Raw genomic sequence first — 24830 nt, 5'->3', positions numbered from 1 at the left:
GTGTGACAGTGCGTTTTGGGTATTAGGCTGCATGGGACAAGAAAATGATCCTGTGTGCGCTGATAGTGTCTCCAGGCTGTGTAGGTCCATGTGTAAGAAAAACACACGAATAAACCCGCAAAATTCTTTTGTTTTTCGTCCTTAGACAGTGGTTTGTCCAGAATCCCAATCATAGAGCGGTCTTAGAAAAAATTGAGGGGAGGGGGGGAGTCAGTATGAGCGTTACGTCATTATTCCTTAAGATATCATTACCGACGTGTGTCCAAAGCTGATATCGCAGGAGCACCACCTGTAGGGGGTACACAGCTGAAAAAGTTAAGGGGTGCTACAGAACATTTGGGGGGTGTTAGTGGGGTGTTGGAGAGTCCGGATAAATCGTTGAACATGTCGCACGGGAGACATAATGCAGCCACCATAATACAGGTTCAAACGGATAATCAGGTTGACACATTTGTCGCAGCCGTTCTTGAATATATTTTTTTCGCCTTCTCGTTCATCTCGTTTTTTTTTACTTCTTTTTTTTCATAATGTATTACAGAAGAAGAATCATGCCATGTGAGAAGAATACCATAACATAACACTATGTAGATAAAGGAAGATGAGGTGCTTGTTTTCTTCTGTCGCCCCTGGCACGGCAGTTGACGCAGCCGGTGGCTACCTGGAACGTACGCTTCGACGACTTCACCACAGCTGACATCCTTGTGACAACAGCGGGGTCAGCTGTAAGCGTCGATGGCTGCAGTCAACTGTTCAGATAACGGAGCCGAAGCTGGTAAGCGTTTTCCAGGTTCCCGTCTTGTAGCTGAGCTTTCGTGATACAACAACACAGCAAGAACACTTGCGACTAACGTTCCCAGACGCACATATTAGGCAGTAAAAGAATGGGGCACCCAACTGAACAATCCTTCATGAACTGGAACTGGTCTTCACGTAAAGCTCCGAAGGACGTTCAGTCCTGGTAAATTTGAAAAAGCGATGAAGCATAGTAGTGCAAAGACGTAACACAAAATGTACGAGTCCTGTATTCAGAACGACGGTGTAGCAGAGGCAGTACAGGTTGGTACATACTTCCACGACACGAAACCCAAAACACTGTAAGACAGCACGACATCACGCGACGCTGTCTTAGTTCCCTTGATACATGACTTACTGTGTGTGCCTCGCGTCTCGTAGAAAGATGACGGTGTTCGGAAAAAACGCTCCGGCGCTTCTCCCCTAGATGCACAACACTGAAGCGGCTGCTATTGCAGAGCAGCTCATTGCAATCCCAAGTACCTGAGTGTCGAGCGTCTCGTCGGCCCCATGCGAAAATATGAACTGCGAAGTCGTCTTCTACCAGTTTGTTCCCAGTTGCTTCCAACTTTGTCATGAACTGGATTCAAGTGCGACGAAACTGGTGGCAACTGGAAACTAAAGTGGTACCAGTTCAAGCTGGGCTTGCGGGAACTGGATATGAAGCGGTACCAGTTCAAGCTGGGTTGGTGGCAACTCGACAAGAAATGCTACCAGTTGAAGCTACAATGGCGGCAACTGGACATGAAGTGGTACCAGTTCAGGCTGGGCGGGTGGAAACTGGACATGAAGTGGCACCAGTTCAAACTGGACTAGTAGCACTGGAAAGTGAAGTGCTACCAGTTCAACCTGGGCTTGCGCCAACTGGACATGAAGCGGTACCAGTTCAAGCTGGTCTGTTGGCAACTGGATATGGAGTGGTACCAGTTCAAACTGCGCTAGTGGCAAATGGAAACTGAAATGCTACCAGCTGAAGCTGGACTGGCGGCAACTGGACATGAAGTGGTACCACTTAAAGATGGGGTGGTGGGAACTGGATACCAAGTGGTACCAGTTCAAGCTGGGCTGGTGGTAGTTCAAGCTCGACTAGACACATCAGGGGCCCTATTTCGAGCTACCGATTGCGCGTGACCGACACTGTCGGTAGGCGAGGATTGCTCGCTCTCGATCGACCTTGCGAGAACGACCCATGCAACTTTTGATATTCCGACTGCGCGGCGTGCTTGAATCGCGAGGTGCACCGCACGAGCAAGCGAGTTGTTTGCAACCGATTGTAAGGGCCGTATTCCCAAACCACCCGCAACTTCGCCCTAAGGGCGCCTGTAGCCCAGGGACCCTTGAGGGCGAACATTCCCTCAGGGCAGCATGCGTTTCTCAAACGTAAACGTGCACGCGCTCAGCGAAAGGCTGGCCATGTCGAGGCTCGAAGGTGATTCGGCCCGATTCCTCGTAGAACGAAGCAGAAGCGCATGCGCACGACCGCGCTTCATTTCCGCTTCCGACGGTTGTCGTCCGCTATTTTGGTATCTGCTGGCGTTTGTCTTGCAAACTTCATGTCAGTATTGTGTTCAGATGTTGTATAATTGTTGGGTGTTGCGAATATGAATTGTACCCATCTCATCATCGTCTCTTTATGTGTGTATGTGTGTTGCGCAAAAATGGCAAGCTGTAGCAATCACTGGATGGGCGGACAAAGGAAGCCAAGATTGTCCATGCCCCTCCTGATGTTGAGACGTTGGTATAATGCACAGACGACTTCGATAAGCAGTATCTTTCTTGGAATTCATATTCGTCATACCGCTCAAGATGGTTTTTCCCATTTCCGAGTTCGTCGTACTGTCGGCATAAAACCGTTATCGAATCGCTCGACGCGATCCATGAATGAAATCGCACATGTCCTCCATGTTTGTTTCGAGGCGAGCGTCCCTCAGGGAGCTAGCGAGCTTCCTTGGCTGGCGCGCGCCCTTAGGGCGCCCCTTGCAAATACGGGCGCTTTGGGAAATGAAATTCTCCTCCCTTAGGGCCGGCGCTTACATAGGGAGCCCTCAGGGTTGTTTGGCAATACGGGGGTAAGTGATGCGTGATGTCACGTAACGACGACACCGAGCATTTGGTATTTCCTTGCCTTCTAAACGTGTCGCTTATGAACGACGCTATCGGCTGAGTGTCGGTGCACGAGCGACTGCTCGGACCCGGTCGTTTGGCCTGTCGATTAGCCGAGAGCATTCAACAGAGATGGCTGCGAGTTACTTGGCGTGGCTGCTATCGAGCCAAACGCGGTCGGAACCTATGTACACGTCGACCTGCCTTCATCGCCGTGTAAGGCAGAAGCGGCCTCGGGCGGTGCCATATAAATGACCGTTGATGCGGTGTCCGAGGCCGGCGGTGCCCGTATCCCGAGTCTCCTGCATCCCGGTCGTCGCCACTTGCCCAAACACAGAGGCGAGCCGCTCCTCCAGCTCCAGAGAGCGATTCTTTCAGAGGAGGCCCTCCTCCCGTCCCCCGCGTGTGGTGTGAGATGCGAGCTGCCTTGGCTTTGGTGGCGCTTTTCCAGTCGGTCCACATCTAAAACTTCCCACTGAACACAACTTTAATCAAGCAGTGGGATATTGGAACAACAGCAATAACACATATATTCTGATGATGAAGAATAGATTCTGATGAACTCTACCCCATAGCTAGTGGGTCTAATATGAGTGGTGACAATGATGAGTGATGACGATGAGAGATGACGGGAATGATCGGAGCGGCGATGGCGATGATGAACGTGATCGTGATGGTGGTAATGTCGGAGAGCGCTGCTGGGGTCATAATGAGTCCTTTAGGCCTGTCGCCTCAAAAAAGCCAACTGCAGGACATAAGGCCGCCCTGAGTTGGCCGCGGTGTCCCAAGGGCCGAGGATGGGGATATTGCAGTCGTCACTGCTGCCGCGAATTTTGACATTTTTGTTGGTGTTGCGTATCTGATACTAATTTACGCCCCTTCTCCACCTCTCGACGGGTTTCACCGCACCACCGCTGGCGTTCAAACGTGCAGCCAGCTCGCACCACTCCCTATTTCTGTCTTGCGATGTGTAGCCAGCGGACAGCCCAGCCGTGAAAATTTACGGTGCTCCCCCACATAGTCGAGCATAATGTGAAACTGCTCTGAGGTGGGACGTGAAGCGCGTACCGGTGAATCCATCGGAGAAAGAGGAAATTATACGAAACAAAGATGCACAGCTTCTTTGTGCGTGTGTGTGTCGTCTTCTATTGCCTATGTTTGCTTTGATTTCAAAGTGATATTTGCGAACGCGCTCGTGGAATCGCTTTGTCGTCGTCGTCTGGGATGCGCGTGGCTCTGACGTTGAACACGTCGACGGGCTGAACGATGGTAAATAACCCAAGCGCGCGATCGTTAGACGTAACCCGAAATACCAAAAGTGGCATGTATCGTTCCCGCCGACTCCATCGCTTCGCCCACCGACACCGTCGTTGGTCCGGAACTACATGTTGTAGCTGCTCAACGGATTGGGAAGTTGTCAGTGGTTCCTTTGCCTTTGCCTTTCGCACCTCCGACTGCTTTTCACTGCATGTATTCACTGTCAGCCGTGGAAAAATTTGCTAGAGCGGGAAGACGCTATAGAATGAAGCAAAAAAAGAAAAAAAAGCATTACACACGTTGCCAGCTTATGAGGGTCGGGTTCAGGCGGCAGTCGTCTTCTGGTGGTTCGTGTTAAAAGTTGCTGTTTTTCACGTTCCCTTCTGCTGAGCTCTCCCCGCTGAACAAGCGCGCGCATCGGTCAGACGACAGGATCGTTCACGCGCGGCTCGTCTGGAAGCACAGGAATACCAAATTCTCGGCGCCGTCGTTAGATGACATCACACACTACGTGCCGTCGCTTGCAAACGACTCGATTGCGCGAGCTAGGCACACCGGAATAGGGCCCCAGGGGGAAGTTTTGGTTTCGGGACCGGGATAGGCTTGTAATAACATATATGAAGATTGCAAAACGAAGTTATCGGAACGGCCTCAAAGAAACTTTCTACTACAAAAAATCTTTTTTTTTCTCTGGTTCGTCAGTGTTAACGAAATATAATTTGGAACTGTTATGTTTTCGTTTTGCGCAATCCTGCTCCCTCGACGAATGACGGGTTTGAACGTAGTGTAACGGTCACTTGCTTCGCTCCCTGATGCAGCGTCCGCCATCGCATGCCGTGTTTTGACGTGTTGAATTCGTCCTAGCACGTCTGATGTGATATTTTTGCTACTTATGTTCCTAGCGTGATGTGCGACTATACAAACTACAATGAGCGTCAACGGCTTCAGTACAACAGGACGGACACTCAAATGCGATTACAGCCCGGCTGCAGCTGTGAACATCGCTTTACCGTGCGTAGTATGCTCAAGTGTTTTTCGGTCCTGTGCATCATTTAGAAATATGAGTTTCATGAGAACATGTACAAGGCGTTCTAACTGAGTGTCGTTTTACGGATAACACCCGGTTTATGCCAATGCTGTTTTAACTTTTTGCATAACGTGCGTTGTGTATGGTGTTTCTCGGTTTTTCGTGCTCACCAGTTAGTCTGCGCTGTATCCCTTTGACGAACGTCCATTCTCGTCTTTCAGATTATTCGCACGAAGAACACCGACTGCCCTCGAACCCGCGTAGCGCGTCAGAGCACTGGACGCTCCGAAAAGCACGTTAGTCCGTTGTATCATAGCTGGGAATTTGAATTAATGTTTCGGTGAACTATTTTTGTGCTACAATGATACACAGAACAAGTGCGAAATAGTATGTCGGACCCCCGCAAATGTCTCCCGTAGGGTGGATACACAGTAAAAGGGGAGTGTCTGCTATATATGTTTGTATTGAGATAAATAAATTGTTTACGATACAGTCTCTTGCAGCTCTGTACGTAGCAAACTAACCTTCCACTTTTTCTCAATCGTTTCTGTGAAGGCAGTGATAAACTATAACGGTCAAATGAAAAATATGCGTGTTTCACAAGTGTACAATAAAATAATTAATCCGTATTTCAGTCTCATGCAGCCTCTGCGGGTTTCATCGTGGCTGCTCAGATAAGCACCCGAGTGGGTCAGTTCCGCTTGGAGGAGAAATCATTTACGAAGTTGCTACTTCGGCTGCAACCAGCTGCAAACTGTCACGTTGAACTAGGACCAGTTCAAGGTTGAACCAGCTGCAAACTGGTGTATTGAACTCGCAGCAGTTCAAGCTAGGACCAGCTGCAAACTGGTTTTTGGACTGGTACTAGTTCAAGGTTGCACTAGCGGCAAACTGGTTCTTTAGCCGGGACCAGATTGAACCGGTCCCGGTTCAAAAAGAAAAATTAAGAGGTCCCAGTTGAAAAATCTTTCCCCTGGGGCGTCTGGGAAGCAGCGTTTAGAAAGCCGTTCGCAACACCGCAGTTTTGATTCTTTTTGCGCGGAGGATTCGTTCGTTTTACACTATATAACACTGTATTAATACGATGCTCCATCGCTTTGAAATTTACTAGGATTCAATGTCCTTCAGAGCTTTAAATGCAACATGACGGCGACCCCCTTTCACCAGCACCATCACCACCACCTATAAGCAGCACTGCTTAACATTTGTCCATCTGCATGGAGTACTTGCCTAGCTTGGCATACCGAAGGGGGTGGAATATCTTCTGGGTAACACCCTGTATATTACGCGCGTCAGGTATGGGAGGTGGTAAACATTGTCATTCCCCTACTTTCGCGCTCTTACACAGTCACTTCGTCGACAGTGGGCAGAGTACATGACAGATTTAGTCTCATCGGTCCAGTAGTATACCGTACTGCTGGTATAGTGTGCGTAGTGGAATGCAGGTATGATCGTAGTTGATAATTCTTCTTTGGCAGGATCATCTGAACCGGACGGTCACGTGGAAGGATTTCGTTGCACAACATGCAACAAGATTTTCTCCAGCGACGGTTATAGGCTTCGTCATGAAAGATACGTGCACTACCGTGCTGGAGGCCGCCACCTGTGTTCCATCTGTGGCTACAGCTCGTCGAATATCACTTACCTAGAAGCTCATCGACGCATTCACACAGGGGAGCGGCCTTTCGCATGCGGCGTCTGTAAGAAGTCATTTGCGACAAAGCGAGTCATGACCAATCATGTCAGCCGCGTTCATGAAAGGTGCCTACTTCACGTATGCGGAACATGCGGCGTGCCATTTTTCAAGCCGTGCGAATTAAAGAGGCATCGTAGAAGACACACGTATGAGAAACCCTTCGTCTGCGACGTGTGCGGGAAGCAATTTCAACAGAGCCACGCCCTCTCTCAGCACACACGCGTCCACGAGAAACAGCAAGCAGCGCCGCAGATGGATGTCCCTGAGACACAAAACGTGAATAAGGAGGAGTGAGCTCCGTCGCGTAACACGCCACAGTAGAAATATTACACTGATTCTTCTCTTTTGTCCACACTGTGATAGGTGCATGACAGTGCGCTTTCGGATGGCAGACACGTTCATTCGTCCCCCTTATCGCGATAATAAATTCGAGAGGCTTTCGGGATGTCTGCATGGTCATTTCCACTAGCCTGTGACGTCCCTTTTCAATGTGTGCTTAGCCCAGTCGTGTAAATGTTGCTGCGTGCAGAGGATGAACTAGGGGAGGCATCTGGCTTCCGCTGGGATCAAGCCTTTCCTTTCCCAATTTCCGGAACTGTAACATTGTCTACGATCACCCTGTGGGCTGAGTTTCCAACCTTCTTCCGTCGGGCAGACAGCGATTGCGCTGAAAATGTCGTCGCGAGCTATGCTCGGGATGCTCCGAAGAGCATGATATTCGACTATTTTTTTTGCGATGAATAGGTCTTAAATATCACTGTCAATTATATCAATCAATCAGTATCACTGTCAATTATATCAATCAATCAGTATCACTGTCAATTATCACGAGTTTGTGTAAATTCGGCACGCCCTTCACATTGGTCAGGTAAAAGAAGTGACGCTTACTTGGCAAATTTGCGAGTTCAGTTCTCAAAAACTTACGTGACATTCACATCAGGAGGTGAAAAAAAAAAAAAAAACGTAGTAAGAACAAATACCGTTGACCGCATGATTCTAGATGAACTTTTTTTTTATTATTATATTTCAATGACACGTTTCATGGGACACCCTGTATGTATTACAAACTTTACAAAACAACAAACAAACAAACAAAAACTTTATTACAAGATGATGACTGGGTAGCTTCGTCGCCAGGGGCGATACTGTACCCCATTGTTGGTGATGATGCGGGGAATGAAATGATGAGTCCCTTCACAAAAAGGATTGAGGGCCTATGGTGTCCAGAAAGGTGAAGAGAGCTTTGAGGGCACAGCGTTGGTGGGCTGGATGTGGCCAGGGACAAATCAATTTTGTGTGATTCGTGGGTCTTCGTTTATCTGACACTGGAATTTATGAATGAGATAAGATTCGCCCTGTTCCTTGAGCCGCTGCGAAGGTAAGCCTGACTGTAGGATAAAAATAGATATACTGGTGATTGAGCGTCCCGGTTGAGTGAAATGACATGACGCTGGCAGATTAGATTTTTTCGAAACGTCAGGTTTGTGGTTATTGAACCGCCTTCTAAATGACGTAGCTGTCTGTCCGATATGTTGGGCGCTCCATTCATTGCATTGAAGATAGACAACATCGGAAGAATTAGTTAAAATTGCCATTAATGTTAACCCGATAATTAGAATTGATATAATTTGGTAAATTAGTATAATTTAGCGTCTGGCATTGATTTACAAATTTGGCATCTACTTGTATTACAAGGGTGACAACCAATGTTAGTTGCTGAGAGTTTTTTTTTTTTTTTTATGTAGTTACTAGTCTTGGGTGTTCCGCGCCGGGCGATAGCTTAGGCGCGGTGGCTGTGGAAATATTTCCTTCATTCAGATTGTGAGGGAATGAGGCTTGTGAACATGACGTCACGGGCGCCTTGGCGCCACGTGACAAGGGGAAACATGAGGATGCGTCATGCGGATGTGGGGATGACACCACATCCCCATGGTGTTATCATGGTTATCATAGATGGTGTTATGATGTTTGCGCAAGTCCGCGGTGTTCGAAGCGCACATGGAGCTTCTCGATGAGACGCAGCAGGGTTGCTGTAACAGCGTCTCGATGTCACCTCTATGGAGAGAGATGTTTGAACGAAGTTTGCTGGAACTCTGCGTGTGCTACGATGACCGTGTACAAAACGAGGGAGTTGTAGACTTTTACGGATTCTGTCCCGGTTCCGTACGGTTGGCCTTTGCTTGATGTACAGCTTGGGACGTAAGTTCACGGAACACAGGGACTCATATCTCCATTGGATCTCGGCAGCAAACCTCAGCAGGACATCACCTCCAGATGGACAGAATAGCTGGCCCTTTCTTATTCGATCTATTCTTGCTAATTAGCATAGCGTCGTCCCCATGGATAAACACGTAGGCGCCGCATTCCATAAACTTTTATCTCAAGCAGAGCCGTAGCGAGGGGGGTGCGAGAGGCGGAGCCGCCCCGAACGCCCGCGCCTGAGAGGGCGCCGAACGGCAAGGCCTGGCAGGTTGGTTGGAGAAGATAAAGCGGGAATGAAGAAAGTTTGAATTTACGATCTCGTTACGTTTCATTTCTTTGTTTATAGGACTTCGGACGGCAGTGGGAGGAGGGGGCGCTTTAGATTTACCCTGCCCTGTGCGCAAACTTGCCTCGCTTCGCTACGGCTCTGATCTCAAACTATACCAATGCAGCGTATGCTAAGCCTGAAATGCTTTCTTCATCTTCTTTTGTGCGCTGTAGCAGGATGTTAGCAGGATGATGTAAGCACGATGATGGACAGTGGATGTAAACGGACACAAAAAAGAACACAAAAGGTCACAAACATGGTGGACATTGGATGAAAAAAAAAACAAGGAGGGGAACCCGAGAACAGGGATGAAGCGACGACACAACAAATTCTCAAACATAGCAAAAACTTTAATGATCCGGTCCCTGTCTTCATCCCTGTCACGGGTTCCCCTCCGTGGTCATCCTCCAGCTTGTCAGCGGTCTGTCTCTTCTCTCGATAAAAAAGGCCACGAACACATATCGGTGAAAAATGACACAAACATTGGATGAAAAGAAACACAAAAGGTCTGAGAGAACTGATGTTCTGAGGCTGGAGCAACATAGAAGGGACAATCACATACAAGGCTTCAAGTTGCCTCAGAAATTAACGAAGAAAGATGAAAGTCACTGAAAAGATGTGGGTTCGAATCCTACAGCTGGCTAACCTTTTCAGTGACTTTCTTCTTTCATCTTCACAAGAGCTCTGTTTTTTTTTAAACTCCGTGCTCCGCAACTGTGGCTACAGATGAAGAGAGGACATGTAGGAGGAGTGCGGGGGGGGGGGAGGCAGAGGCGTTAGTGTACGACCTGGGCCGACATAAGTAAGAACTGTACCGACGTTCGTCTGGAGTCAGTCTGCCGGAAAACTCAGGTAAAACCTCAGACAGCACAGCTGGTGCCGAGATTCGAACCCGCGTAACCTAGTAGTTCTCGGCCGAGAAATCAAGTCACTCCAATCACTATGCACGATATAGCCGGCGCATAAATAAATACTGTGCAATGCATGTCATCGATGAAACATAGGAAGAATGATCCGGAACGCGTGTAGCCAGCTGGCGCGAATCAAAAGTCGTCCACATTCAAATTGGGCTGCATACATCAACTGTCCCAAGAATAAAGGTTGCGAGGCCGATTTTGTACGTTCGGTAATTTGGAAATTGATGTTCGTGACTGAGATACCATCATGAGGATTTTAATATCTAGCACTGTTTGCGCATTAGCGTATCACCGGTACTTGGGGCACGCGAAGTTCATCGGGAAGTATGCAGAGCAACCGACCCACACACATTTGTGAAGCTATACCTCAACGAGCCAACCTCAAAAGTTTGGAACCTGGCAGGAGTCTGATAGTCACTCACAAATCTGCATTTAAAAGCATCACCATAAGAAAAGCAACGCACTACACGTCTTCTTCTTTCTTTTTTTAAACATACCCCCCCCCCCCCTTCAGTTTTCGACGGACATTCCGCGGCGATATGTATACGATGTCTGCTTTATGTTCAGTCCCAAATTCTTGGGAGGCGAAAGGAAGCACCTTGGGACCTGGTATGTGCCTGTGTGCTTGTTTACCACACCTCATGTCGCGCTCTTTCATGGCGCTCGTTTTCCAACGACGTGGTAGGCTTGAGAGGAGGACAACCTCCCGCGCATGCGCTCCACCGCTGACCTCGAGTCTCTTTTCCAACCACACTCTTAAAAATGAACTTCACCGCATAGCACGCGCCTAGCCAACCACCATCTCGAATGATATCGTTATCTGCCCTGATTTGTTGAAAACGGGAGGCGTACGCCTTTTTGTGACTCTTATGCTGTTCATAATTGTCACAAAAAAGGCGTACGCCTCCCGTTTTCAACAAATCAGGACAGATAACGATATCACTCGAGATGGTGGTTGGCTAGGAGCGTGCTATGCGGTGAAGTTCATTTCTAAGAGTGCAGCCAAGAAACATGAGGGAGGCGGGAGAGTAGGACAAGCGCCAACGCATGGCCTCTGACGGGGAAATGGGTCTATTGCCTGCTCTCCACTGCCCCAGACATCCTCACAAGCTCCGTGCGTCGAAGCTAGGATCTCGTGAGAGCACGAGATATATTTTTTTTTGCATGCGCAACAAATTCCGTGAACTTATCTGTCACGCAGGGTGCTTGAGATGCCGTGCAGAGAACTTGCGCGTTTCTTGCAAAATACGTGATGCATTTGCGTCAACTCACAAGGTTGAGGGCTTATAGCAGCGCTTCAGTGCGTGACATCAACAAAACAACAACCTGGTGTGGCCATTTGGCAGTTCATTCTAGCCGCTGCACGTGCGAGCCGGTTTTTGATAAGCCTATTCTTTGGAGATTTGCTGGCAAGGCCCTCGTAAGGGATATTATAAAGGCTGATGCGATTGTAAAGGCCGAAGATAACACTTTTATCAGTCAAGCGTCAATCGCGCTATTAGAAAAAGAGTTTCCATTCTTTGCGATGGTGTTCTAGGTGTCGCGGTTGTTCTCTTTCATTTTTTCCACCTGGCTATGCTATTCGGAACTCACAACGAAGTTGTGAGTTCCGCTTGTTGTGATGTGTGCGCTTGTCTACTTCTCGTCGTTCCTGACCCTTGTGTGCTGTGTGGCGCGTTACCATGTTACTTAGTGCACGCCAACTAGCCCAACCTGCTGTTCTCGTGCATCGCATGAAGCCGACTTTAGAGTCCTGAAATTCGGATCCGAAATGGAACCTCGAAGTCCCGAATATTCGTCAACGAAACGTTCGCTATGACAAACGCAACCTTCTACAACAGAACGAACGCAAAGCGTTTTCAAAGGAACGTGCTGCATGGGCTCTTCTATTCCTAGTACGCGGCTTCTGTGGAAGCAGTATCAGGTGAAGCCTTGTTTACGCTTGGCCCGGAATCGTTGGGCATGACATACACAGCAAAATCTAAATACGCCGTTATGTTGTTACCACTATCTTTACTGCACAAAGTATTAACAGAACTTATGGGGTATTGAAAAAACGAAGGACAAAACCAGTCATTTTTTATAGAACAACATATCTAGAAGAAAGGCAGGAACGTTTAAACTAGAGACGACTTGTAGCGTAGTTTCTCCGGCAAACCTTTTTTTTTTGTATTCATCATTAACCGCAAACAAATGTCAAGTAGCAGAACTATGAGCATGGGAACCCTTTGCTGAATGTGACGAGTGCACAGTCTACCGAATTCTCAACTCCTAGAGTGTCGCAGCAATGAAACACTCATGCAGCGTAATAACAACATTTGTTTAACGCAGATAATGTAGGAGTTATGCGAGCCATCGTCGATGGTGTTCCGATTTTGCAACCGCCAGGATAAGAGGGACCTTTAGGGACAAGACAGAAATATATTTGCGTGTTGTTCCAGGCACTTCTGATATTGAATGGACAAATCAAAAGACAAAAGCAAAAGTAAAAATTCCACAGGATTCACACGAGAAGAATTGACTACATTCAAATGCATAGGAAAGTATGCGCCGCTTATTCTGTTGCTGATATCTCCCGCATTCAGGACAACTTGTGCAGATGAAACTGCTTTGTGAAGGATACACATTAGTGGCACGTAGGATCTGTGTGTTACGTGTTCATTTCATTTTTTTTTTTTCATTGGCTACGGTGCTGCGAAAACAAACAATGAAAAGAGAAGGCGCTCTCCTCAGTATAGGCAGGGCACATGACGCTTCAGACTGGCAGCCGACGGGAGCAGGTTTTCACACCCGTTATATTGACAGCTCTCTTGCACTAGGATTATTAGATTCGATCCCAGTTTTTGTGCGAATGTGTTTCCCGAGGCTTGTAATCTTGCTTTCTAGTTCTCGCGACACATTTGTTCTCGAGTATTTTCAGTGTTCCTTTAAGACACGGTTCTTGTACATTCCGATCCACCAGCGCTAAAAACATAAAACTGGACCACAGCACAGGGGGGCCATGTCTCCCCAACAACACCGAATATCCTCTGGATATACGAATAATAACCTAACGGATTTGTACGTCCGGTGGATGTCCAAGGGACATCCATCGGACGTACGAGTTCGTTAGGAGATTACTTGTACATCCAGATGATGTTCGGTGCTGTTGGGGTCTGGTTGGGGTTTCGTGGTTGCGCGCAGACGTTTTCTCCTGCACAGTTTCCGATAAAGACGGCCCTTACGACGAGGCGACCCCAGCAAAGCTATCTGACAAGCAAGCAACACAGACATGCCCAAACGAACACATCGTAGCAAAAATACACCAGTGGCTAAAATCTCCGTTGGAGGAGGCAACATTTTTATTTTATTTTCCAGACTGATTTCTGTTTCTCGGTTTGCTGATGATCGCTAACCGCTCTTCGGCACGCACAGCCAGTATCCGCTATTGTAGTCAGGGACGCAATTACATCGCTCATGGTCTTCGCAAATGCCTTCATACCCTTCATACCCCGTGCACTGAAATGACATTTAAAAAAAATTGTGTTGATATTTTTCTTCATTGGAAACATTGTGAAGGGGCTCATTATTTCATTCACGACATCACCACTACCGATGGTGTAGGGTATCGCCCCAGGCAATGAAATTTCCTATTCCTCATCTCAAAAATAAAGTTGTAGTTGCTTCTGATGGTATTGTGCGGTGCTGTACCCAGAACAAAGTGATATATGCATGAGAACGATTGAAAGGAGAAACACGAATAGGAACACTATGTGCACAGGGCATTGCAACGCTTTCTTGATACATAACGAAAGGAGATGCTGACAACTCGAAGCAATGGGAGCGTGCTACATCCTAGTGGGCCCGCTGCTCCTTCGTGGCAGTGCCCCTGGTGGCCATCTTGTTGGCATGCTCAAACGGAACCATGCGTTCGCGTGGCGGCCGCCGTAATCAGTATGACTCATCTTGGCAAAGTGAACGAGGTGGGACATTTGAAGGACGCAGACGAAGAGAAAGAAGACAAACCGCACAGAAGCAACCAGTATACAGTATTTTTTTTCTCAAATAGAGGAACAATTGACATATATGTTCTAATCAGCTTTTTACTTAGTCACTTTAGGGAGAACATTGCAATTGGGATATAAAGCATGGTCTCCACATCATCTGCTCGAACCAATGACAAAGCACAAAAGTAATCGAAGCTCCCACGCACCATATACTATTTCACATCTGCCGTCTGCTGCGAACCGCAAGTCATCGGCAGAACAGCGACAAGGACATGGAAATATCCGCCCTCATTTAACGTCACAAAGGAACGTCATGTTTCACTGTATTTCTTTTTCTTTTCTTTTTTGCTTAAAGGGACCATGAAATGATTTTCGCGAATTCCGAGTACTCTGCAGGAAACCGTTCTCATGATCCTTCTCTATCGTACACACATCGACTTTTAACCGTATTCAGTACAACGGGGGCGCAGTTATCAGAAAAAAAAAACGGGGCGTGACCGCTGAATATATGCCTTTGAAGCGGGCTTACGTCATCGCCATCCAATTCTCTTAGCCAACTGTCAACGACGAGGAGGACACCCCGCGGTACCATGTGGGTGCATAGTTTCGGTTTGGACAACAACGACGTCGTATATCTGCCGTCGAAATCACTTGAAATATGGCGAAAGGAAAATTGTCAGCAATGGAGGAACAGATCAAGCGACACACACAGCCTCTATGGATCGTTCGGTACCCAGCAGCTCGTAAAATGTCACCGACGGAGGTATGTTCTGACGAAGAAGAAGTTCAAAGAGGAAAACGTGCTCCGGTAGCCATGCTGACACTCAACGGCTATATTACATTTTTCGTAGGATTCTGTGTCAACGGCTAGATACAATCTTGCCTCCTGGTCAAATTAAAACATATTTCATGGCGAAGTATGCAAGCTTGTTTGCAAATTTTGCAGTTTGCTCGCAAAAGCCCGTCCACGAATCGGCAACATGTTCTGTGTATGACGTCACGGCCAGTTCGCCTCAGAGGCGGGCCGTAGAAGCTGCCGTTCACGACCGTGGTTAATATAGAATACCTTCGCTATTTGAACGATTTTCAACTTCATATTTCACAGAGTCAATGCTTTAGTACAGGGGAACAAATTAAAAATGATTGTGGGTTTCTCAAATATCCTTTCATGGTCCCTTTAATGAGAGCACTAAGCGCCACGAATACATATTAGCGCTTATCGTACTGGTGAAGGACAAGATCTGTGCCTAGCAGAATGAAATGACTGATACGGCAAGCCACTGCGAACACACATGAAGGAAGGAAAGCAAGCAAAATAGAAAAACAAAATGGAGATGATGAAACACACCGCGATAAAAGTTTGCCTTAATCGCGCGTGACGTTTTTCTGTGACGTTAGGTGAGGGCGGAGATATCAACGTCCCCGTCGCTCTTTTGCCGATCAGTTGCGGTTTGCGGCATACGGCAGGGGTGATATAGTTAAGACTGTGGAGCGCGCTGCGATTACTTTTGTGCTTAATCAGTGTTGGGAATGACCATGTGGAGATCAGGCTTCAACGTCGCAATCGCGATGTGCTCATTAGTCACCTCATTGGAAAAAACGATTTTCTTGTAGCAGCCTCGTCAAGACATCCGATCACAAAGGTAAAAGCGTCCTAAGGCAGCTCCATTTTTATGCAAATTTGTTGCAGATAAAAACAAATACCCTGTATAAGACAGTAAGAAACAAGACAGTAAGTGAGTAACAGTTGATTCGCACTGATGGACAAGGCAGAACACGGAGGAACGTTCACTTGAGACTGATGGAAAGCGGGACGTCACAGAGAACACGAAGTACACAGGGCAAATAAAAGAGCCTTCGGACTGAAGGAAAAGACAGACGGCATAGAGTGTACGCAGCAAGAAGTACACAGGAGAAAACGATATTGGCTTCAGATTGAGGATCAAGAGAAAAGAGAGAGGCTATCACAGAGTGCGACCTACGCACTTGAGACAGTGGTCAAAGATGCAAGACAGAACATTTTATACACACAGGATGTGTTATACACACAGGAAAAGTGACATTTACATTGCAAATTTCCGAGTTCAGTCCGCAATAATTCACGTAATTGAACTTACGTTACATGGCATTCACATCAGGAGGCGGCAAAAACCTAAGACCAGATGTCGTTTGCGTCATGATTCTAGGTCGTACAGTCTTTTATTATAATTCAATTATACGTTTTCTGGGACACTCTGTTTGCCATCCATAGCGTCATCGTAACCTCATTGGTTTGGTGTGACTATGGGTCATGTGAGATACTCACAAAGCCAATACAACCGCGTGGCTGTCCTTGCAAGAAGAGAGGAAGGGAGTTCCGGGAACGAGCCTTCCCAAGTCTTCCGCCGAGTTGAGACCCTCCTTGCCTCGATTCTACCTGGCTGGAGGAGAAGACGCAATATTACGGGATGCGTTTTCAACGACGCTGCAAATGTCACAACGTGAAAGAGCTGTGTTGTTTCGTTTCAGAAACACAAGTTGAAGAAAGCAATAAGGAACAGAAGTTATGCGCAACTGAAGTTGAGCTGAATATTTGCTACGATGAGAGCCGCTCCCATTCGGCATGGCTTAGCAAACGCGAGTTTGCGAGTTTGTACCTCGAACCCTGGAGGTACCCCGGTTCGAATTCCGGTGCCGGCTGTGCTGTCTGTGGTTTTTCCTGGGTTTTCCTCAGACGCTTTGAGACATATGTCGGCACAGTTCCCTTAGAAGTCGGCCCAGGCCGCACATTCCCCCAGGGCGTCAGTCGTGACGTTGCCCACATGTGTGAGGCCAACGACAGCGAGCTCCTTCACCATCACCACCACCACCACCGCAAGTTGGAGCTTCCACCACGTGCGCAAGATGAAATGCATTATTTTCATTAATGTGTTATACTAATCACACCGTTGTAGGTGTGAGCTTGGATTCTATCGAGGTTCGGACGAGACGGAGAGGTTCGGACGTTGACTTCGTCCCCTCCTGTGTTTCCTTCTCCCACGCTTGAACAAGACCTACCACGCAATTCCAATCTGCGAAACCGTATGGTAACGAAATGCGCGTCATGAGGCGGGTCAATTCAGACTAGAAATAATAATAATAATGATGTTTTATTGGTGCCCAAGAACGGACATGACGATCTTTATGTTGGCGCATACATATACTGTACACTGCACTACAAACCGACACAATGTACATATAAATACAATAATACAATACGCGAATACAGGCAATATGCACTAACCACAAGACACTATCTATGCGATAAAAAAACTGTACATGAAAAAAAAAATGTACACGACTGGAATTGAAAACAAGAAAAGAGCACACGCGCATTGTAACGTGAGAAACTCATTCAATCCCACGGCAACAAAAGGGAAATTACCGACGTTTCAATCTCGTTCGGCTACAGAAGCCGAACCGGCTTCGAAACGTCGGGATCCGCATTTTTGGTGGACGTTGGTTGGTGGCATTTCCAGCCTGAATTACTATAATCCAACCAGACACATTGTTGTCGACCATCTTCGCGCATAAGACGGGTTATTTCCATGATTTCGCCTGTTAATCGTGTCACTCGAGAATTCTAAAAGGACGAAGTGGCGTTCGAAAGATGACAGCACATCATTACTCCTATATCGGTTCCGTCGCGCGCGCTCATTGCAAACAAACGGGAACAACAACAACAACTTTATTTCCGGCCTTGGAGAGTGGGGAGTTTCATCGCAACAGGCGATACTCTACACAGAGTATGATGCTGAAATATGTGACATCTATTTGTCATCCCGTGTTTAAGTCCCGAATCAGCTTCGGCTTAAAGCGGCACGCGGAGGTGGACAGATAGACAGATTATAAAGAAAGGAGTGGGCGATGCGAGAGTTATATGTATCTTGGGCCGACTTCACGGGGAATACATCGACGGCCGAAACTCAAGGAAAAACCTTAGACAGCTTAGCCGGTGGGAGGATTCCGACACGCCGGCTCCCGGTCTCGAGCGCTACTCCGGTGCTACCATAAAAGAACGAACGTCATCATGTAGCTTATAAGGAGCGTCATCTTACCCAACGACCACTGCCAGCATCAACACGACGACAAGGAAAGTCCATGACGCCATCTGGAGTTGAGTTGCTATGACACTGTCTTCAGTGAACACTCGTCCAAGCCTTAGGCAAGGCTCTGCACTGGTCTTTTATGTAGAACCTCTTTGAGTATGCTCCAAGAAACCGTCCCTGATTGATACGAAAGAGCAAAATGCTGTTGGTGGCGCACTCGCGATGAAACTCCCCATTCATCATCCTGTAATAAAGTTGTTGTTGTTGTACGAAGACATGGGACATAATTCAGTGGTCGTCAATGCCTTTCTGCAGCAAAACTTGTCAGCACGATCTCGTCTCCGAGTCTTTCGAAAAATGGCATAAAATATGGATCACGCCTGTGCTATTCAATCTAACGATGTCTTGGTGCGTGTTATTCGCGACTTGACGCTTCCTTAATAGAAACATAAATTACACACTTCCGCAAATGAGGCGGTTAGTGCGTAGGGGAACCCAGCGTCAACCCCTAGGAATATAACCGTAAATCATGCTAGCTTCCATATCTGTAGCCGATTAGAAACCCTCGAAGAATAGAGAATCTAACATAATGATGGTTTAAGTTTGCGGAGCTGTTACTTCGGCGTTTATGCATGACACACGTGTGCTCGGATGATACTGAATGAATGAAGCAATAAAACAGGCTTCGACATGTGGTTTCTTTCCGTTATAAACCGAAGACGCTCGATGTAACGTGTTCCTTGGAGGAAGGCTTCTGAACCCAGACAGAACACTATCTCCTGCCGACGTCCGAAATAGATCCCAACGTCCATGTCCTGAAATGAATATCAGGTGGACATCTTTGGTAACTACATTGATGGGCTGAGAAGCACGTCCATCTGAGCGTCGGAGCCCGTGGACTCAGGGTCTTCCAAAGCTTCGCCGTAGGACACTGCGATTCTTCTGCCATTTTTTCCCTCTGTGTACAGTGTCATCGTAGTGAATGTACCTTTATGTTCACATGTGCTCAGTTGCAAGGATACAGGATAAGTATAACTGCAGACAAAAGCGGCGCAGTTTCTTGTTCTTTATTCTTTCACTCCACGTTATCTGCCTGTACCTGCTCGCATGTCATTGGGCGTATCGCTCACGGGCCGACCTTTTATTTATTTTTTGCTTTATCGGCGCTGATTTAGGCCCAACTTCTGTGACCGGGAAGGGGAAACTTTGCTGTTGAACTTCCCGAAGTTCAAAGCTCCCCGTTCGCGAAGTCGTCTATCGAACTCAGTTCAGCGTTGAGGAGTATAGCACCCCAGGTGTGCTCGACTCGTGCAAGCTAAACCAAGTTCAATAGATGACGTCGCGCGGGGAGGAGTTTTGGTCTTGCCAAGTTCAAGAAAAATATTTCCCTTTCCCAGCAACCGAATTCGGGTCTACGTAAGTGCCGATCTAAAATCAGTCTTGTCACTGGCACGAGCGCGATAGAATGAAGTACGAGAAAGTGCAGCACTTCTGTCCGCTCTGGTGAAGAATGAAATGTAGAGCAATCCCTCATTGAAGGCTTTAAGGTCAAATCGTACATTGTCAAATATATTTGGGCTGCATGAACGTTAGAATATTTCGGATATCGAGGTGCATAAATGTGTCTCAAATCGAATAAGAAATTATTTGTTGAATTTTGAACAGAATCTATATTTCTTCCAAACGGAATACGTACAGAAATAGCACGACTCCGAGGAGTGATCCCATAGCATCAGAAAATACGACGGCGTTAACACGACAATTACGCCACTTGTCAGCGACGATGAAGTTCAAGTACGCAACGGGGACAAATATGCCTAGAGAACGTCAGGTATGTGGCAGCAATCTACTCGTCCCAGTGCAGCACGATGTGCCGATAGTGGGGAATACACGTGGGCCAGATGCTTTGTTTTGTCGGGTGCGTCTCTGGGAGGTGGCTAATCGTACTTTACTCGGCATGTCGTGCTGTGTGGGTGCACATTCCACACACGGCTGCCTCGCAGCATTGTAGCGCTGCTGAGAACGAAGGCAAGGTGTCGTTTTTCTATATCTCTAACTTAGGTGGAACCGTGCTGGAGGTAATTTTTGCCAGCCCAAACCAGGACGCATACGTGCCCACTGTACCGGCGTCTGTGCAGGCACAGACGCAGCTGCTTACTCTGCAGCCTGCCCCTTCGAATAGTGAAGAAGTGGGGCCGACTTCCAGAGCTGCAGAAGTGGAGCTGTGGACAGCTGCGAAGATCCCGCCTCCTAATAGCCAGATACAAAGAGCTGAATGAGTTGGTCGGAAAGAAAAGGGGGGTTTTCGGTAAGAGCCAGTTATCCGCAGCGGGAAGGTTATGTGTTGTCTCTCATATGTTTGAAAATGTAGCGCAGCATACAAATTGGTACATTAACAATTTTGTGACATCTTCTGTACCTTGCTAGAGCGAAGAGGGCGCTATGGCAGACGCTTGTAGAAAAGCTGCGAGCAGAGTTCGGAGCGGATGTGAGCACTGTGCAGGTCGAGAACAAGTGGAGGAACCTGGATAGGATCTTGCATGACGAGCTAGCACTGGGAACGGGACAGACAGAGGAGACGACAGGACAAGTGCTAGCCTTGTCCTGTCGTCTTCTCTCTCTGTCCCGTTCCCAGTGCTAGTTCGTCATGCAAGATCAACACCAACCCGCCCGGTTTTTCACTTTGAACCTGGAGAGGGCTTACAAGCGAGCCAAAGTAAAAAAATGGCTCATCAGGTCATTCTCGTGTATCCTGTGACCATGAAGATTAAGTACTAGTGTCAATGACCGTGGGGATCTCTGAACATGCATTCGAATCGTCACTATTAGGACTCGGCAAGCAGACGTGCTGGTATAGTACGCCATAAACATAACAGTATCTGTTTAAACCAGTTAAGTACTCTACATCTTACCTTGCTCAAAATGGTGATCTGATTTGCTAGGCCAAGCACGACCAAGCTCGTGACCATGAGGATTAAGTAGTAGTGTCAATGGCCGTGGGGATCTCTGAACATGCATTCGAATCGTCACTATTAGGACTCGGCAAGCAGACGTGCTTGTATATTACGCGATAAACATAACAGTACCTGTTTAAACCAGTTAAGTACTCTACATCTTACGACTATTCTCTAGAGAGCTGGCCTGAAATTTTCCTTCTCCCTCGCGCGCCCCGCCCACCCGGAGCGCGCCAATGGGAGGACGCGTGGACGGTGTCGGCTGAGTGCCATCTGGGGGCAGAGGTTCGAACGTAGACGGGGACGTGCTTTTGGCGATGCTACATCCACTGGGTCGTTCCATCCACCACGGCTCTGAGTTGGCCCGTGAGATGGCGCTGCTTGAACCTGTGAACCTAGGGACGCGCGTTCCTTGGGACCGCGAAAATGGTTGGCGATAAGTACTGAGTCATGATCCCATTCCTGTCTCTCTCTTTTTTTTCTTCTTTTCTGTTTTCGTGGAAGGAATTGACGGACTTTGACGGCTCCTGTGTTCGCTTGTTTTTGCTTTTAATGAACGTTTTATGATGGCTTGATTTAGTGCCTGTTAGGCGCGGACTTCGAATGGCGCGTTTGCGGCGTCCTTGGGCGATGCCCGCGTTTGTTTGTTTTATTAAATATATGGAACACGCGTTGTTAGAGTGATCTTGATAAGACGTCCGCGGAATCGTTGCGCCCGTGTTTGGGTGATAGTAGGGCGTTCTTTGGCGTGTGTGTGTGTGTGTGTGCCTTCCCTTTTATTGAGCATTTCATGCGATTCGTGTGCGATGCGCTGTGGACCGGGACACGGGCGGTGAGAAGTATACCCCGTTTTTGTTTCTTTGTCGTTTCGGCGGGACAATGCGTCATTATGGACTGTTTCCCCTCTGCGTTTTTTTCTTCTTTGTTTCATACCCCCTTTTTGTCTTCACTGCGTCATGGGACACGTGTTGTTACGAAAGGAATTTGATGAGATGCCATGCCCGTGCCGTATTTGTGCGTATGTTTAGATAATGCCGACAGAATACTCTTTCTTCTTCCCCCTTTTACTGAACATGATGCCACACATGTTGCTACAGAAGGACTTTGACGAGACTCCCAGGCCGTTTTTGTGCGTATGTTTGGTAATGCTGGCTGATGACGAAACAAGACTACTTTTTTGGCGGTTTCTTTCATTAAACTTTTGCTGGCACCGTACCGCTGTCAATCGACTGGGCGCGCATCATCTTTCTATGTGAAACCAGGAGACGCATGCAACTGACCCCAGCAGGCTGCGAAATTAATGCAGATGACATTTGTTGCAAGGAACGGCATGGACAGGCTTTTGTTGGCGATGGCAACAGTGGGTGGCAATCATAAGGCCGAAACTCGTAAGGCGGAATGCCGTTTGATCGAAACGACAGCGGTCGTTTGATCGATTTTTTTATTGGTTCGCTTGTAGCGCTGATGTAACAAAAAACAAGAAGAAAAACAAAAGAAACGTCAGTCCTAGATGCTGTTATCCTAAGGAATATTTAACTCTGTGTAATACGCTTGCCCATAGACACATTCCTCGTCCTAACTCACTTCTTCGCATCCAGAAAGCGGTCCAAGGGCCTGGCTTGTTCACCCTCTCCCGTTCGACAACTTGATAGGTTTTTCCTCTTTGACAGATAGTGACTACATGCCTGTCACCCCTAGCCCCCCAACACTTTGTTAAATAATAATTCACGTCAATTGTCAAATAACAAACATCTTTGACAAATAAATAAATAGATGACATTCTTGAATGGTTTATTCGCGTCGAACGTGGACAAAATTTAACAATGTATTATTAATAGTCAATAACTGACGTTGTATAGGAGAAACAACAGTTTCAGTTTATTTACTTTGCGCCTATGTGCAAGTGAATCTAAATTTGGTTCTTGCAACATACATGGAACCGAAGAGGTCCCTCGAAACCCTGACAATATAAGCCGGGGAGCTGATCTTTGTACTTTGTCTACTTTTTCCTTCTTCTTCTTTTTCGTTTTTTTTTTATTCCGTGCATGTGTAGGGATCCCAGACTGCAGATGCATACTCTAACCAAGGTTGAAGTAAGGTTTTATATGGCTGTTAATTTAATATCATTATTTTGTACCATGACGATACTTCCTTCTTGGCATCAACAGACTTCGAGTGGCTTTCGCGCAGATATGGCTATCCCATTTCAGATGGTTCCGTTTAAATTTGTCGCCAGCAATGAAAAGCCTGCCAGAAGAGGCGCAGACAATCGGCTGCTCGCAATCTGAGGCTATTTGCTTCAATATGTGTCCTACGGTTCGCCTGATTCGTCCACATTGTTCTATTCAGCTGTGCTGTTCGTGAATGACAAAGGTCTGCAAATAACCAGAGGTCTCTCCTGTTTAGTTAAAAAAAAGAAAAGAAGAAGAAGCAGAGGACACTGATTGCCTGCTTCCGTATGCTCGAGTCAAAAGTTACAGAAAAGAGGTGCTAAGGACACGCTGCGAGCTTTGAACTCCCTTCGAACAAATGTCTTTCGAACAAACGGCGTCGACCAACCGGCTTTCGACCAAGCGGCTTTCGACCAAACGGCGTTCGAACAAATGGGCGGACACCGGAGTGAATATACGTAATGGCTGGATATGGATCACGCGTCGCATGCCGATATCCCGCAAGCCCAACCCCCCCAACCTTTTTATAACCACCGGCTTAGTGCCGATATCACGATGTTGGAAATCAGTGCTTTGTCGGCGGATAAGTGAGTGACAGAGGACGAAGCATCAGAGATAAAACGTGAAATTTAATTCAGTTAACTTCCCCGCGCGCAAATATTTATAATAAATTATAATAATAATTATAATATAAATATAACATAATATATATATAATTATAATATAATAATATAATTATTAAAATAATAATTATAATAAAAAACTACGCACCTAGAATCATGCAGTCAACGGCATTTGTTCTTATTAGGTTTTTGCCACCTCCTGATGTGAATGTCATGTACCTTAAGTTTAATTATGTAAATATTTGCGAACTGAACTCGGAAATTTGCCAAGCAAAGGTCACTTTTTTACCCCATCAATATGAGGAGCGTGCCGAGTTCACTCAAATGCATGATAATTGACAGTGATGTTTACGAGCTATCCCATTGGAAAAAAATAGCCGAACATCATGCTTTTCGGAGCAGCGGACCATAACGCGCGATGACTTTTTGAGCGCAATCGCGCTTAGTCCGACGAAAGGAGGTTCCAAAGCCAGCCCACAGAGTGATAGTAGAAAAAGTAACAGCTCCTAAAATTGGGAGAGGGAAAGCGTTATCCCAGCGAAAGTCGGACGCGATAAGCCATGCCTGTGTTATCTCTTTCCGCGATGCCGGGGTGGGCTGGGTTTCCAACCTCCTTTCGTCGGACTGACAAAGGTTGCGCGGAAAAATTCATCGCGTGGTATCCTGAGCGCTTGTGGCCGCCTCATCCAACGTGCCATCTCATCCAC

The 24830-nt window shown here is 47.1% G+C and overlaps 2 long non-coding RNA genes across 2 annotated transcripts; one reads left to right on the top strand and one right to left on the bottom strand.

The window, feature by feature from the left end:
* Positions 1-599: 599 nt before the first annotated feature.
* On the top strand, positions 600-7320 carry LOC135377016 (uncharacterized). Its single transcript, XR_010417982.1, has 2 exons — positions 600-772; positions 6658-7320. It is a non-coding gene; the product is annotated as an uncharacterized LOC135377016 (long non-coding RNA).
* Positions 7321-13634: 6314 nt separating this feature from the next.
* LOC135377014 (uncharacterized) lies at positions 13635-18574 on the bottom strand. The gene is made up of 2 exons (XR_010417977.1): positions 18385-18574; positions 13635-13820 (listed from the first exon to the last, which is right to left on the bottom strand). It is a non-coding gene; the product is annotated as an uncharacterized LOC135377014 (long non-coding RNA).
* Positions 18575-24830: the final 6256 nt, after the last annotated feature.

Source organism: Ornithodoros turicata, chromosome 1 (assembly GCF_037126465.1).
Source record: "Ornithodoros turicata isolate Travis chromosome 1, ASM3712646v1, whole genome shotgun sequence".
Lineage (NCBI taxonomy): Eukaryota > Metazoa > Arthropoda > Arachnida > Ixodida > Argasidae > Ornithodoros > Ornithodoros turicata.
The sequence above is the reverse complement of the archived record's forward strand: the minus strand, read 5'-3'. Positions and strand labels throughout refer to the sequence as shown.